Source organism: Gopherus evgoodei, chromosome 1 (genome assembly GCF_007399415.2).
Source record: "Gopherus evgoodei ecotype Sinaloan lineage chromosome 1, rGopEvg1_v1.p, whole genome shotgun sequence".
NCBI classification, from domain to species: domain Eukaryota; kingdom Metazoa; phylum Chordata; order Testudines; family Testudinidae; genus Gopherus; species Gopherus evgoodei.
The window spans coordinates 59,903,459-59,920,582 of NC_044322.1; the positions used below are offsets into that span (position 1 = coordinate 59,903,459).

Consider the following 17,124-nt stretch of genomic DNA (forward strand, 5'->3'; position numbering starts at 1 on the left):
GTGCTTAAATTCATTCCTTTTTTGTACCTATTTCATTTAATCTCTTTTTTCTTGTTCTCCTCCCTCCTCCACCCTCCCACCCCCATTTTCCAAAACAAATCATTCAACTTTTATCATTCTGCCAGACGTTCCTTGAAAACTCTTCCTTTACCCATCTCCTGATTTCTCCTCCTCCAAATATAGCCCACTTTACCTGGTAATCCATCTTAATTATCAGTAATTCCCACTTTTAAGCTAGCATCTTGTATTTGACTGGACTATTTAGGACTTAAATTCTGCTCCCACTGAAGTCAATGGGAGATTTTCTATTACCTTCAGTGAGAGCAGAGTCACACCCTTTGACTGTAACTCTTCAGGTCAAAGAATGCTCACCTAGCTTTGTAACAACGTATGGCACTGAATATATGATTTTGAAAATAGTAATACTGCAGTGCATTTATTCATCTTTTCATAGCAATATTTGCAGAACTGCTGCACCAAACAACATCGTCAAATGACTCATATGTAGTTTAATTCAATGACCTATTTCTTGGCAGGAAAACATAAAGCACACATACCAAAAAGGCACAGTATTTATCCCCATCTTTTCTTAAGTATACTCAGGTCATTAATTCAATAAAGAATAGCGTCACCTTTCACCATATTAGTATTTGGGATACAAGCTGTCTCTGATGAGTTAGCAGCTTAGCCAATAAACAAAAAACAAAACATCTCAAGACACTGTAAGCCTGGGCAAGAAAATGATAGGTACCGAGTTCTCTCAATCCCCAGTGAAGCCAATGAAAATGGAATCTACTCAGCATCACATAGGAGAAACTTAACTCACAGGATGGTGTCCTGTCGGTATATAGTAGAATGACGATGTAATATCACGTAGTTCTATCAGACTCACTTGACAGTTGCTAGGCTGGGAATATGTATTTCCCCCATAACAGAATTTCACCAGTCACTAAAAAGTGTCCCAATGGAATGTCTTATTAAAGGCACTTTTTGAAACACAGTTATAAAAGGGTCACTTCAAAAATGCAATCAGTAAATACAGGTAGAAAAAAAACTGCCTCCTTCCTACAAATATTTATTTTCTTCTTGTATGTTATACACACATTAGATGTTACAGATCACACTGTATTGTATTTTTTAAGATATAATTATTTCTATAATGCCATAACATGTCTGATATTTTATAGACAGAAAACTTTACAAATAAGTTATAAATGTATTAAAAAAAGAAGAAACTATGTCTTTTTTAAGGAAACACTTTAGACCATTAAACAGATTTATGCATTGTAAACAGATGATTACCAGCCTATTTTATTTGAGAGGAAGAATGTAGTTTGTATTAGCTGTTGATTCATAAAAGAATACATGCAATTTTGTGGCTGTGTCAGATTTTTATGAGACCCAAATATGTAGTAAAAGCAACAGTGAGAGTCCACTTTCTGATCTTGCTGTATTAATTACCATCCTGCAAAAGGATCAATATAGTGCTATGAGGGTCTGCCTTAGTGAATCCCTTTGCAGGGTCAGGGCCTTATTTACAGTCAAGAACAAGCAAAATAAAAATGACATAGGAATTGCCCTGCTAAAATGTACAAATAGAACAGACCCTCTAATCCAACATCCTGTCTCTAGCAAAGTCCAACTGCTAAAATGAGAAAATAATTCCTTCAGATGAAAGGAAGAAAGCCTGATAATGAATCTAACTATGTGATTCACAAGGAAGGGAGATTTATTCTTGATATGAACTGGGATTGAGTTTATGACACAAAGAATGAGACAGAAGGAGAGAGAGAGATTTACCCTGAGCCACTATTTACATCTGTCACAAACCAGCAATTTTCTGTATATCATCTTATTCCTTGAACATCTATTCTGTTCAGGTCTAAAGCTGCTATTTCTGATTTGATTCCTGCCCATCCTTTTAAAAGTGATGTACTTGTCACAGAATTACAGGCTTCTGTCTTCCAGCTCTCTTGGGCGAAGACCCACATCTCTCCCCTCCTGACTGGGAATTTTAAGGCTGCATAACTCCCTGGATTACACTGTGATATTCCCAGCCAGAAAGACAGTCTAAAAAAAGGCCAATATCTGTGCTCTGTTTTCTCTCTGAAGGTTATGATCAGTATATTGTCCACAGTTATAAAGTTACCGTGCAGCTCCTTCTAAGCAAGCATATTCATTCTGATGGTTAAAGTATTACAGAGAAAACACATTAAAACAATAAAAGAATCTACATCTGTACTAAACATCTTACCAAAGGTTACCCCCAACTCCAACCTAGGGCTCTGCTAGGTTTTAGTCCTTCAAAAGGCAGAAGTGGGTTTTCTCCATGATTACAAGTCATCTGTCTTAGATTCACAACCAGCACATAAGCTGGGCAAATCTGCCATTTATTTATATAGCTCAGGCCTTTGATCTTGGCCTTCTGTACCAGGCAATCAGCAGCCCTCTTCTCAGGGGGCTGCTTCAGAAAGTAGTGTTTTGGATATGTCATAAACAGATAGCTAAGGGTTAATGTCTCTTTCACCTGGAAAGGAGTAACCTGAAACACCTGACCAGAGGACCAATCAGGAAACAAGACTTTTTTCAAATCTGGGTGAAGGGAAGTTTTGGATGTGAGTTCTTTGTCTTGTGTCTGACCCTCTCAGCTCTGAGAGTGATCTTTCTATCTCCTGCCTTTCTAATCTTCTGTTTCCAAGTTGTAAGTACAAAGATAGAAAGACCATATGTTTATATTGTTTTCTTTTGTATTTACATGTGTGTAGTTGCTGGAATGTGTTAAATTGTATTCTTTTTGGATAAGGCTGTTTATTCATTTTTTTCTTTTAAGCAAATGACCCTGTATTTGTCACCTTAATATAGAAAGACCATTTTTATGTCCTTTTCTTTCTTTGTAAGACCTGTTTCAGTTTTTCTTTAGTGGGGACTCTAGGGAATTGAGTCTGCAGCTCACCAGGAAATTGGTGGGAGGAAGAAGTCAGGGGGAAAATCTCTTTGTGTTAGATTTACTAAGCCTGACTTTGTATACCCTCTGGGTGAGGGGGGGGGAAGTACTTGTGTTTTCCAGGACTGGAAACAGGGAGGGTGGAGTCCCTCTGTTTAGATTCACGGAGCTTGCTTCTGTATATCTCTCCAGGAACCCAGGGAGGGAACACCCGGAGGGGGGAAGGGAATGGTTTATTCCCCTTTGTTGTGAGACTCAAGGAATCTGAGTCTGGGGATCCCCCAGGGAAGGTTTTGGGGAGACCACAGTGCGCCAGGCACAGTATAGATTCCTGGCTGGTGGCAGCTTTACCAGGTCCAAGCTGGTAACTAAGCTTGGAGGTTTTCATGCTAACACCCATATTTTGGACGCTAAGGTCCAGATCTGGGAAAAATGTTGACAGCATAACAGGAGTAGGGGGATTTGTAACAACATCTCCCAAGGAATTCCCTAGGAAATCCACTCTAATTATCCCAAAAGTCCATACTTGTCTGGCACATTTTCAATGTAGTCTTTCAAACTCCCATACACTTCTCAGGTCTCACAGGTGGCACATCTCCCCACTAAGGAAGCTATATACAATTCCAGCACATCTTAATACGATAAAGTCTTCCAAGGTTATTGCAGGAGATTGCCAAATCAGGGTCTCAGTGCATAGCAATGTAAGCAACTACCTTCTCCATGGATGAGACTGTTGTGACAGATATGGCAATGTATTTAAGCATATGTCTAAAGGTATGTCTTACACTGCAACTGGGGGCATAGTTGCACTGCCCTAGCTGTACTCTGCTAGTTACAATGTGAGCTTCAGCACTGGATGCATACATTGATATCAATGAGCTTGTACAGCCTGCGCTGAGCCTCACGTTGTGGCATCATCTCCGCTATTTTTAGCGAGCTATCTAGCCTACATGAGCTCCCATTCACTGTAGATGTACCCTAACTGTCACACTGGAAGATCTGCATATTTAAAGAAAGGCACTCTCTTATGTATTTTGTTGAATTGGTATGCAAAACAACACATAGTATATTGAAATCAAGCACCAACCATTTTCCTTTTTGAAACAGTAATATACCTGCATAAAAATAATAGGCGTCCGAATTTAGAGATCACTGTTTATCAAACAGTAAATATATTTGTCCTTTACATCCAAGGCATTGTTAACAAAAACTATTTCGCATGCTGAAATTGTTTTAGAAGTATTTTGCAAGATTTTTACTGGCATTTTTATCAATGTTTTTGTTCATAGTTATAATCTTAGTGTACGGATCTGAAGTGGGATACGTGGGACAACAATTTAAAAGCAAAAAAGTTTCCAAAGAATGAAATTTGATAGTTGTGCAATAATTTCTAACACACTTGTTACTGTCACTTGTACTCACTGCCTTTACAGAGTAACAGAAAATGAGACAAGACAAGGAAATAAAACATATATTTAACCTACATTAATCTCTTTACCGAAGTAGTTACTTTTAAGTCTTTTTTATATGTTTTTTTCAAATTCTGCAAATTAAATAAGCCATGTAATTCCCTTTTTGCCCCTAAAATTATTAAGTTACCTGTGACCTGCTTAAGCCAAATAACTGTAGAAAACAAGATCCATTAAAATATTACTAAAACAAGACTATTTGTGTAGCCAGCGTCTTAAAAATCTGCTAATTATTTTTTTTTCTTCTGAAGTACTAAGCTTTCATTGTAATAGACCCATTCCCATCGAATTTATCCATGGATTACAGCCTCACCGCTCAAATGCTTTATTGCTATTTCACAATTAAACTCAGAGCTTCACTGTCTCCAGGCACACTAGGGAAGGAGACAGCTAGTGTGTCATGTCTGACCTAAAAATGCTTAATCTTAAGGGTCACACCCAGACCCATCAAAGTATCCATAGATCGTATAAAATGGTGCATTACTCTGGAGAGCTTCCAGTTTCATTACATTTTTTTAATCATTATCAGGAAAAAAAAAAGTATAAGTGTTAAATGGAGTAAAAATTTTAAATACTCCATAAGACTCTTAACACTAATTGTTTCTGTAGCTCCCATTCTTTGCTGCAACATAATTAATTTGCCATTTCAGTTTGGTTTGTTTTAAAACAGCATGAATATGAGAAAGACTCCATACGGTACTGAACAGAATACAAAGCACTTCCCCTACTAATTCAGTAGTATGACTATCGCTCAGATCAAGAGCAGTCAAAACTCGATATTAGCCATGGGATATTTAATAATTTCTCAAAGAGCAGGCAACCTAAATTACTAGTAGACCACAACCAGATCTCAGTTACTAGTAGACTACAATCACAAAGGATATTAATGGACACCCTTGACAGCAGTCTCTGCAGAAATACTGAGAACTAAATGGACATGGATACTGAACTATCTGCTCCTGGGTGAGTCATACTGTTGAGGTATGCGTGCAAAGAAGCTTGAACTATTGTTACCATGCTCTACCTTGTTTTCATAAAAAAAGGGCTTCAGTCTGCAGATAATCACACTGGGACCATTTGTTAGCATTGCATTGGAATAAAAAATAAACATAATTTGGAAGTGTTTAGATAAGACAGTTTTAAACTTTAGAGACACTACTCATTGCCCTTTTTGATAATGGCAGAGGACAGAATTCAAAAGAAAAAGTTTACAGGTAACTCCTGGGAAAAGAAAATAGAAAGGTTACTCAAATTCTTAAAAATTAGTCTTTTCAATTAGCATTGCAAGCAATGTAATCCATCTGACTCCAGAAAACTGTGGAGTGCCGGTGGTTGGCAGATTGATGTTTGTTATTGTTAAATTTATTTAAGTGGCTCTATGACAAGCTGCAAAATTAACTTAAAGTCAACTCACAAATCTGATCTAAGATAAGGCTTTAGGCCCCTTTCAGCCTGTTACATACAAAATTTGCACCAATTGAACTGTAATAATTTTTAAAAATTAGTGAAACTGGTGCTAACCTCTTTGTGGACCCTCTTAAATTGATTTAAATCTAACTCTAGCAATTCAACACACAGAGACCAGAGCAACAAATGCGCTATGAATGGTGCAGATGAACAGAAGAAGCAATGACAGTTACAAGTGGATGACAGAATAACATGGAAAATGACAGTGAAGGCTCTGAATCAACTGGCTAATCAACTGGGCCAAAGGGGGTAACAATAATATTTTTTATGTAAAATTATCCACAGAGGAAAGTAAATGGTATTTTTAACTAAAACTAACATCCTCGAAACTGGGCGTAATTGTCTTCGGCTATGATTTGTGAAACCTGAAGTCAAAAGGACAGACACCTATAGTACCCAAAACTAAAGAAGTGATTAAATGCTTCTAATTTCTCCAGAGAAAAAAACTTCTAATTTCCTGTGTTGTCAGGGAAAAGATAGTTTAGCAACTCTTGCACTCAGATATACAGAGTGGACTACAGGAGATGGACCACTTGATGACTACCTGTTCTTTCTGTTCATTCCCTCTGAAGCAACTGGTATTGGCCATTGCTGGAAGACAGGATATTGGGCTAGACGGACCTTTGGTCTGACCCAGTATGGCCGTTTCTTATGATCTCTCTCTCTCATTCTCTCTCTTTTTAACCTTGACAAAAGCTTAGAACAATTTGGACAACAAAAATGGAAGGGAAAGTAGTTCAAGAATCTAAGGAATTCATCCTGTCCATCAAAACATATTATAGGCAGAGCAATCCCACAAAGCACTATGCTTTTAAAGCCCTGAGTGGCTATCAGGAGTTGGGAGAAATAATATAGCCAAACAGCTAACTCTAAGAATTGATTGGGGTGTCAGAAAAATAGGTGCTGGATAAGCAATCTCATTAAAAACAGCTACTGTACCAGAGGATATGAGAATAACAAACGTAGAACCTATATTGTAAACAGGCTGTGTGGATGATCAAGGGAATTACACATCAGTAAGCTTTACATTCATACCAGGTAAATAGGACGAAATGATGATTAAAAATAGAATAACAAAACACCGTAAAGATCATAATACGAAAAGATCTAACCAGCACAGCTTCTGCAAAAGAATATCACACCTCACTAACTTATCAGAATTCTTTGAATATGTCAAACTATTGGATAAAAGAGAAACCAGCTGACAGATTATCCAACAGGTTCTTGGAATACATTGGAGACAGTTTTTTATTTCAGAAGGTGGAGGAAGCAACTAGGAGAGAGGCTGTTCTAGATTTGATTTTTGACAAATAGAGGAACTGGTTGGAAAATTTGAAAGTGGATGGCAGCTAGGGTGAAAGTGATGATGAAATGATAGAGTTTATTATTCTAAGGAATGGTAGAAGGGGAAGCAGCAGCATAAAGATCATGAATTTCAAGAAGGCAGACTTTAGCAGACTCAGGGAGCTGGTAGGTAAGATCCCATGGGGGCAATTTAAGGGGACAAACACTTCGAGACTGTTGGCAGTTTTTCAAAGGGCACAAGAACAAACTATCCTCACTACACAGGAAAGATTGGAAGTATAGCATGAGAACACGCTGGCTTAACCCGGAGATCTTCAATGATCTGAAACTGAAAAAAAGAGTCCTGAAAAAAGTGGAAACTAGGTCAATTTATGAAGGATTAATATAAACAAACAACACAAGCATGTAGGGACAAAAATAGAAAGGCCATGGCACAAAACGAAAGTAAACTAGCTAGAGACATAAAAGATAACAAGAAAACATTCTACAAATACATTAGAAGCAAGAGGAACACCCAGGACAGGGTAGGCCTTTACTCAATAACGGGGGAAAGTTAATAGCAGGAATATTGTAAGCCAGACATATGAAGTTATTCTTCCACTTTACTCAGGTGGAGTATTGCGTCCAGTTCTGGGCACATTTCAAAATTGATGTAGACAAATTGGAAAAAGTCCAGAGGAGAGCAACAAAAATGTTTAAAGGTCTAGAAAACATGACCTATGAGGACAGATTGAAAAAACTGGATGTGTTTAGTTTGAAGAAGAGAAGATTGAGGGGGGACATGATAACAGTTTCAAGGATATAAAAAGTTTTTATAAGGAGGAGGGTGAAAAATTGTCCTCCTAAACTCCTGAGGATAGGGCAAAAAGCAAAGGGCTTAAATTGCAGCAAGGAACATTCAGATTGGACATTAGAAAAAACTTCCTAACTGTCAGAGTAGCTAAGCAGTAGAACAAATTAGCTAGGGATGTTGTGGAATCGCCATCACTGGAGGTTTTTAAGAACAAGTTAGACAAATACCTGTCAGGAATGGTCTAGTTATCACGTAGTCCTGCCTTGAGTGCAGGGGACTGGACTAGATGACCTATTAAGGCCCCTTCCAGTCCTACACTTCTATGATTCTATAATTTATTAGCTTTCAAAAGGCCTTTGACAAAGGCTTGCAGTAGAAGCTGCTGAAGTAACTAAGTAATCATGAGATGAGAGAGAAAGTATTGTCAAGGATCAAAACCTGCCTAAGAGACAGAAAACAAAGGAACAGGAATAAATGGTGAGCTTTCATCACAGCAAAAATTTAACAGCTCGTGCCTCAAGGTTCTGTACTACTGTTGGAGTTGTTTAATATCATTGCTAACAATCTGAAAAGTGGATCAGTCTGAAAAGTGGCTACATTTTCAGACGACAAATTATTTTGAGTATTCAAGCCCAGAGAAAACTGAGGAACTTCAGAGGGACTTAAACAAGCCAGGTGAATGGACAACATGATAACAGATGAAGTACATTGTTGATAATGCAAAATAATGCACACTGGAGGGAAATTTTTAAAATATTCATACAACTTATAGGGATCTAAATTAACTGTATCAACTGAGGAAAGGGACCTCACTCGTGCATCACTGAACAGTTCAAAGAAGGCCTCTGTATAATGTGCAGTTGCCGTCAAAAAAGCAAACAAAATGTTAGGATGCATAAAGAATGGGAGATAAAATAATATTATGACCCCATTATATAAATCAGTGGTTTCCCATCATCTGGAGTATTATGTGCAGTAGTGGTTACCCCACCTCAAAAATTATATTGCAGAATTTGAAGAGGTCAGAGATGACTGGTGAGAATGCACAGGGGCATGGAAACCCTCTCACCTGAAAAAAAGACTGGGAATGTTTACCTTAGAAAGTAGGTAAATGAGAGGGGAGGTGACAGAAATATAGAAAATAATAAGTAGTCCAGTTAGAAAGAGTAGATTGGAAGCTTCTGTTTTCCCTGTTTTGTAACACTGGAAGAAGGGACTATTCAATTAAACTGAAACCCAGCAAATTCAAAACTGATAAAAGGAAATACTTTTTCACACAGTATTAGACTATGGAACTCCTTGCCATAGAATGTCATTGAAGCCAAAAACTAGCAAAATTCAAAGAGATTAGACACCTATTTGGATAACAAAATATCTAGAAAAATAAAACAAAACAAATTATAAGGGATATACAACCTCTTGCTTCAGGACTCAAGCAAATTTCTAACTATGTAGGGTAAGGACAAGACTTCCAAAAGGAGCAGATTATCCCATATCTACCTACTGTAAAGTTTCTTGCACCTTCCTTTGAAGCATCTGGTGGTGGCCCCTGTCAGAGGCAGGATACTGGACCATAGGTCTGATCTAGTGTGGCAATTCATATGTTCCTAGCAGAGATTGGTCCAAAATATGGTTTCATTATTTCCTTTATTACCCACAGAAGTGATTAGCCAGCAGAACTAAACCACTGAAGTTTTTTTCATTACTTGATGATTTAGAAGAGATAAAGGAAGTGAGCATTTATGGTTTTGTGGGCATGTGCAGGAGGGTTAGAAGTACAACTTAACAGCTCAGAGCTAAAATTCATACCCTACTGTTAACCATCTTTCAGTCACACCTGCTATGGCAGATGATATCAGAACTAAAATTTTCCAAACATCAATTAGGACTAAAAATAGGTGCTATATCACCTGGTGCCTGTGCATTTCATATGACTGCACTAAGCCAGGTGGATTTGCAGTAACCATAGCATTTTACATACACCTGTAGATAAATGACTGAAAATAAATGTGGTTAATATTTATGTGCATTTTTAAATGTTTTGAAGTTATTTAATGTACTTCTTTTTAATGAAAAGGCAAGACAGTGATAGAAACTGAAGATAAAAGCTATATTGTCAAAACTTGAAAAAGATTTCTTTTAGCAGTTATATTTGTTATCTTGAGGAGCTTCATATTAATTTGGACCTGCCTGTCCTAGAACCATAATAATTAAATGTAGAAAGATTCCTACTAAGTATATCCACTTGAGCCAATGGAAAATAATTCCCACACAATACCCCTCAAACGCTCCAACTGATTAGAGTCCCACTGCCACATCTTGGAGAAAACGCTTCCATATCTAACAGAATTAAGAGTCATTTGCACAATAATAAAGTAATTTTCCTGAATAAAGGTATGAGGCACCCTTATTTCCCCCATTCAAAAATCCAAGTAGAGTTAAGATACAAAGGAAAGAAAGGCGAATTTGGACACTGTTACATCTCCAATTTGGCTATGGGTATAGGAGTCTGATTCACCCTAATATCCTCCCCACAAAAGGAACTGCTTGTGCTTTTACATTCCTCAGCTTGTGTTGAAATGACAGCTAGAGATGCCTCTTTACCCAGTAAAGGCATTTCCAGACTTTTGGTAATGCCTTATTGGGTGTTCCATTCCACCATGGTGGGGAAAGGGGGATTCCTGCGCTTCCTGTCATTACCTTTACTAACATTAGACAGATGGACCAGGAAAATGGAAGCCCTGAAAATATTTTTTTAATTTTAAAACATCCAAAGAAGTGTTTCTCAACCCCACCACTCCCCTTTTCATTATTTAATATTTGATATGTCCTTTTAAGTCCAACAGGACTAGATTTCTTTTGCTCTGCATCTCATGTAGGCATTTAGACCAGTTCAAAGCAGGTGTGAAATGTTGCACCATTGTGATTTGGCAATGTTTTGCACACACTTTGCTCTGGCACAAATTACTACACACTGTGCAGGGCGATGGAGAAACATGTCCAGCTTGCTCATTGCATTATCCTACTATCAAACCATGTCAGCACAATTATGGATATCCACATTGTGACCATTTTTTGTTTGTAGAACAGGATAACACAAGTATAGCATGGAGCTGAGGAACAGGATCATATTATGTTATGATTAGGAACTAGGCTGTAAGACCAGTCCCTAAAATGGCTATAGAACCACACTGTTCCATGCACACTAAAAACAGAAAATGGTACTAAAATATGGGTGCTTCTTATTTAATCAGACAGCCATGTACTGACACAGTTATACTCTCAGTGTACATGGGCCCACAGATTCTCTACAATAAGTAGTATTCCAAAGTAGAAATCTAATATTGCTATTGAATTGCTGAGTATAAGACACCCACATTTCTAAACAGCTCACTGAGGCAGAGGCTGTACACTGTGTTGGGGGGAGGGGACCCAAACAAGCTTAGCAGACTACTTAGGGAGCAACATAGGCACTTAGGACCTGATTCAAAACCTGCTGAAGTCACTAGGGTCTGGTCTACACTGGGGAGTTGGGGGGGGTGTCGATATAAGATACGCAACTTCAGCTACGTGAATACTGTAGCTGAAGTCAAAGTATCTTATTCCGACTTATCTCTCGTCCTCACCGCGTGGGATTGACGTCCGCGGCTCCCCCACTGACTCCACTACCACCACTCGCTCCAGTGGAGTTCCGGAGTTGACGGGGAGCACGTTCAGGGATCGATATATCGCGTCTAGATAAATCAATTGCTATCCGTCGATATGGCAGGTAGTCTGGACGTACCCTAGGAATCCTTTACTTTACTTCAGTGGATTTTGCATCAGGTCCTCAGAGACTGAAAAAGGAGAGGACTGCACTGCTCATCAGTACAAACCTGTCCACTAGGCACTATTTGTCAGAAAGGAGGTTTGTCTGAGGGTTGAGATATTCATGGGTAGAAATAATTATGAAGAACAAACTGAAATAGATGTTATGTTACATGCTTTATTTGCTGGCTTCTTTTTATTTTATTTTATTTTCCTTCAAATCTCTTCCCTTTCCTCCCACTTTGTTTTGGTGAGAAAGTATTTCTCGTGAACAAACAAAACATTTAGTCACATAAAATATTCTACAAATGTGCAATATATGCACATTTCAGATAAATCCAACCTTAATGCTGTTTTGTGTCTAACTTTAGGATGTGGGTTCTTCCCAAGGATAGTGCTTATAGTGTATTAAAAATCTCAACATGCACCTATCTCCAAAAAGATGTAAGACTAGAAGGAGTGAAGGGGAGAGAATATAAAGCTTTCCATAGAAAGCTGGTTTTTTTAAAGTGAAATGGCAAGTTTGAAATTTAAAATAAGAATGGATTTTAAAAAGATAAAACTAAATTACTATTTCACTGACACTACTAAATATTCATGAAGATGCATTTCCCTCTCCTAAGAGGCAGGAAAGAGTTATCCCATCCCAATCATTACTGGACAGCAGCACAGTGACCCATTAGGACACAGGTTATTCCACCCAAAATAAACCTATGTTAATAATGGGTGTCACACATTAGGATGGAGAATCAATAACATGTTAACTACATCATCTATTTCTTTCTTGGCAGATTTTTAGTGAACAAAATGCTTACAGGGGAAAGCTGAAGATAACCCAAAGAAACAGATAATGAAACCGGTTTGGGATACATTATTTCTCAAAGAAAGAAGAGAAAAGAAAGCTCTCAGTACTACCTATGAAGAGGTGCTGAAAGGCAAAGAGTTTCTGGAACCTCTACCCTCAGTATTAGTCAAAGGACCAGGACAGAGATGTGCTATCCCACTGAGCTTTGCTGCTGTCAGACTATGTCACACAAACTCAAGGGGAGAAGACAAAAGACCAAGAAGGAGATGAGAGTTGGTAATAAATGGCATAGTCCACTCCAGAAGAAACAGACCAGATATAATTTAAATAAATAAATAAAATTTCTCAGCGAAAGTTCTGCCCAGGCTGGAAGACCTAGTAAGATATGAAAATAATACACTATCCACAGCTGTCAACACTGTGGCTTCAAAGACATCTTCCCCAGTACCTTCTTCACTATCTCCATGGTTCTCAAAAAAGCCCTGAAAAATGAAGTAAAAAACCAAATTTCCTTCAGAATTCTCCAACCTATTCTAGAATCCAGCACCAACCTCTGTAAGGAAATCCAAAAGAAAAGCACATAGAAGACAACTCACATCAAAGATGGACACTCTGGAGTTCAAGATATGATGGCCAAGAACAGAAAAAACAGTATTACATCCTTTTTTCAAAAAACACAACAACAACAAAAAACCCTCTCTATTCATCTCATAGGCATTCTTAGATACACTGAAAGAAATTTAGGCCACTAACTGAGACACACACCCATGCCTTTCTTCTACTGATGAAAGATAGCCAAAGAAACTTTGAACTTCTGCTCACACAGGTAGACTACACTTCTTCATCATTCCTCAGTTATCCCAATGCTGGAATGATAAATAGTTCTTGTCTAAAGCTAAAAACAGGCAAGATGGAAGTAGAATTTCAAATAGGTAATGGAAACCACTATGAAAAAATAGCTAACATTCCATCACCCTCACTAGGGGGCATCTGCCCCACTGTCATCAGAGTGGCATGCAGCCAAGAGGGCTTTCTGGACTCTTCACTGACAATAGACAGCCAGAAAGCAAAAAGGCAGCCTTCTTCTACCTGCCCCTAGCCGAAAGATCGCATACTATCTTGCCAGATGTGGATCTCGTCATCCAGACTTTGTTATTGAAAATCACTGTATCTGGGAAGAAATTATAAATGCTAAAGAAACTTTAGTCAGTGCAACAACCTGACCTCCAACCTAGGCTGATAAAAGCACGCTTGCTCTGATTATATTAACTACTCATCGAACACCAGAAAGAGCGAGTCTCTGGAGTCTTCATCAGCAAAGCTGTCATCAGGCAGGCATGGGACCTCCTCAGAAATTGACTCTTACTATGTGACCAAGATCACCTGGGATGCTAAAATCCTCAGGAAAAATGGAAAGGTTAATAGTTAGATTGAGAGCAGTGGGAGTTGCAGATAAGATGATGAAATCCTAGTACACTTCTATCCCAATATAACACTGTACTCGGGAGCCAAAAAATCTTACCACGTTATAGATGAAGCCGTGTTATATTGAACTTGCTTTGATCCACAGGAGTGTGCAGCCCCACCCCCCCAGAGCACTGCTTTACTGCGTTATATCCGAATTCATGCTATACCAGGTCACGTTATATCAGGGTGGAGGTGTACCACTTAAGTCAATGGTAGAATTTCCATTGATTTCATGGAGCAGGATTTCACTCAGTGTCTTCTTGGCAGCTAGTCTTTGGCTTTAAAACCCCTTTCCATGAGAGTTAAAAATGTTCACAAAACCTCACCACTTGCAGGGGCGGGGTGACAGGGACATAACAGACTGATCTTTATCACTTATTTCCATAATAAAATAATTTAAAACATTTACAAAACATTCAGCCTTCCCTTAGGAGCGTGAAAAGAAGACATAATTCTAGGTTTTTGTGTAAAACACCGATATGTATTTATATAAACTTGTAATGCCCTCACTCATATGCCACTGTATAAATAAGGTATAAGTACAAAGACAGCGAGGTTGAAACCAACCTAGAATAACATGGTTAGCAAAAAACCCAATTATTTTAATACAGTTGAGGATCAGAATTATCAATTTAAGAATAGGGAATTAAAATCACACAGTGATAATCATCCAGGAAATTTAACTTAAAAGAATATGACACATTAAAAGATAAACTACAGCATAAAATAAAGATAATTGAAAATAAGGACAGTTGATATTCACCTTCACTATTTTTTTAATGTTCTGTATCAGCATTTTATGAAACAAATATTAAATGTATTAAAAGCTGATAAAAGATGTGCATGAAACTGTGTTCAGAATTATCAACAGTTAATATAATGTTGTCAAGACACTACAGGCTATTTCATTAATACACTTCCATATAAAGGAAAATAAGAAACAACTTTATTGAGAGCATTCTTGATTGTCTTAGTTACAGTCTTTTTATAGCTTTCAAAGCTACAGTTATGATAAAGGCACCATACCGTGAAGCTGTTGTTGACGTTTTTTGTGCTTGATTCAGCTACACTGGCATCTGACAGGTCAACTTCATCAAATATAAGAGACTGTGAACGGAAAATAACACAAACACATTAAATACCACTTTTAAGCACACTTACCCTACTGCACTTTCACTTCCACACTATTGTTTTAGGAATCAAATGAAAAAAGTAGAAAAATTACTAAGCAGATAAATCTTTCTAATTTCACCTTTCAGAGGGAACCATGTAACAATCCGATCAGTAGGAAAATTCAAAAACATAAGCGGGCTGAAAATGAATTTTATCCCAGTCAAAAAAGTAATCTTCATTTCAAAATTTGAGAAAATTTACAATATTATATCTAGCCTTTGAGAACCACATAAACATGCCATAATAGAGTCAAAGAAGAAAGATACATATAATAGTCTGGCAGAGTCTACTTTAAACATCACAGCCTAGTTGCCAGCATTAAGTCGGCTGGGAAAGGGTTAAATGGGATCTGCTGGCTCACTGAAGCTCATTGATGACCAGTACAAAAATTCCAGTCATGTCTCTCTCCTCCCTTCCTGTGCTGTGGACAAAAGAGAGTAAAAAAGAAACACACACACACACATTCAGCTCATGGCAGGGAGCCTAACTAAGGATGGTCCTGCAGTTGAGGCAGGTATAACTGGGATGGCAGGGGATCTGGATTTAATTCCCAGATCTGCCTCAGTTTCCCCTCTGTAATATAGGAATGATCCTGCCATTTTCCCACCCCTTGTCTGTCTTGTTAATTAAAGTTGTCAGTTCTTCAGGGCAGCGACTGTACATCTGTGCTGAGTTTGGGTGACTCATGCCCCCATTCTTATCTATGGGACCCCTTTGATGCACCATGCAGCTCAGTCACCGGGGAGACTGTAGTGCATTATGGGAAATGTAGTGGGGTCAAGGAAGCCAATCAATAGGAGCAAATGAGGGCCTGAAGCACCTGAACTGCCACTCCCAGAAGGCACCATGGGGGCTCACGCAGACGCAGCTTAATGACAAACTGACTTGAAATTAAACGTTTCAGTTCAGTTCAACAAACAAACATTTCCATTTGGATCAAACTGACCTGAAATGAAATATTTCATTTAGATTTTCCTACCAGAAAGGACAGTAATTTCTGAAAATGAAATTTTCCCACTGAAAATTTCAGTTTTTCAGAACTTAATTTTCCATTGAAAAATTCATTTCAAGGGATGACTCCTGACTATCATTATTTAGTATAATCATTTAAGTATCTTTCAGGACAGTGCCCTTCAGACAGTAATAGCTTGAACTCTGAGGCTTAACTTGAACAATATCCCTCCAATGTTTTTTTCCTTTTTAAAATTTATTTTCCTAAGTAAAAAAAAATGGAAATCAGTTTATTAACATTATTTGACTAATTTGTTTTAAAAAGGTAAAAGAACAGAAACAAACCACCATACCTAAAACTCAGAGGTGTACGTAACCTGTCTTCTTTTGCAAATTATTTTTGTATACTAATTTTTATAAATAGCAAACTGGTTGTGAAAACAAATCACTGTTATTTTAAATTGATGTTCTAATTTTAATAAACCTAAGAGACAATTGGTGGTACAAGTATAAGGCATTCGTTCCCATAAGGCAGTCTCTTATATCTTTACCTTTGAATCCTTCGCATAGTAAAGGGTACGGCCTCGAAGTTTGAAATAACGTTTTTTCCACCTCTGAAAAGAACTTGTTTGCTTCAGTAGTAGCCCTTCCTTTACACTTGTCTGAAAACAAGAAAAAAAATATTTAACTACATCAGACCTGGTACAAATATCCAAGTTTCTAAATATACTATATAAAAAAATTCTTAGACCCTTGCAAACAATTTTCTGTATAAAGATATTCATTATTTTTATTTGTATTCATGTATATGAGATTATGATTGATTCTATCATTTGACAATCAAAGTATGCACAATTATTTTTAACAATGAGAATACTGGCAAAATGTTAACTTTGTGTACGCATTCAAAAAGCAATGGAGATATACACTGAAAATGCAAATA

At 37.7% G+C, this 17,124-nt stretch overlaps 1 protein-coding gene across 1 annotated transcript in view; it reads right to left on the reverse strand.

The window, feature by feature from the left end:
* The window catches only part of DGKH (diacylglycerol kinase eta), a 135,991-nt gene extending 119,148 nt beyond the window's left edge, over window positions 1–16,843 (reverse strand). Inside the window, exons 1-2 of the mRNA XM_030565839.1 lie at window positions 16,733–16,843; window positions 15,084–15,164 (exon numbers count right to left, since the gene is read on the reverse strand). The gene's annotated coding sequence lies outside the window, so the exon portion shown is untranslated. The remainder of the gene's footprint in view (window positions 1–15,083; window positions 15,165–16,732) is intronic.
* Window positions 16,844–17,124: the final 281 nt, after the last annotated feature.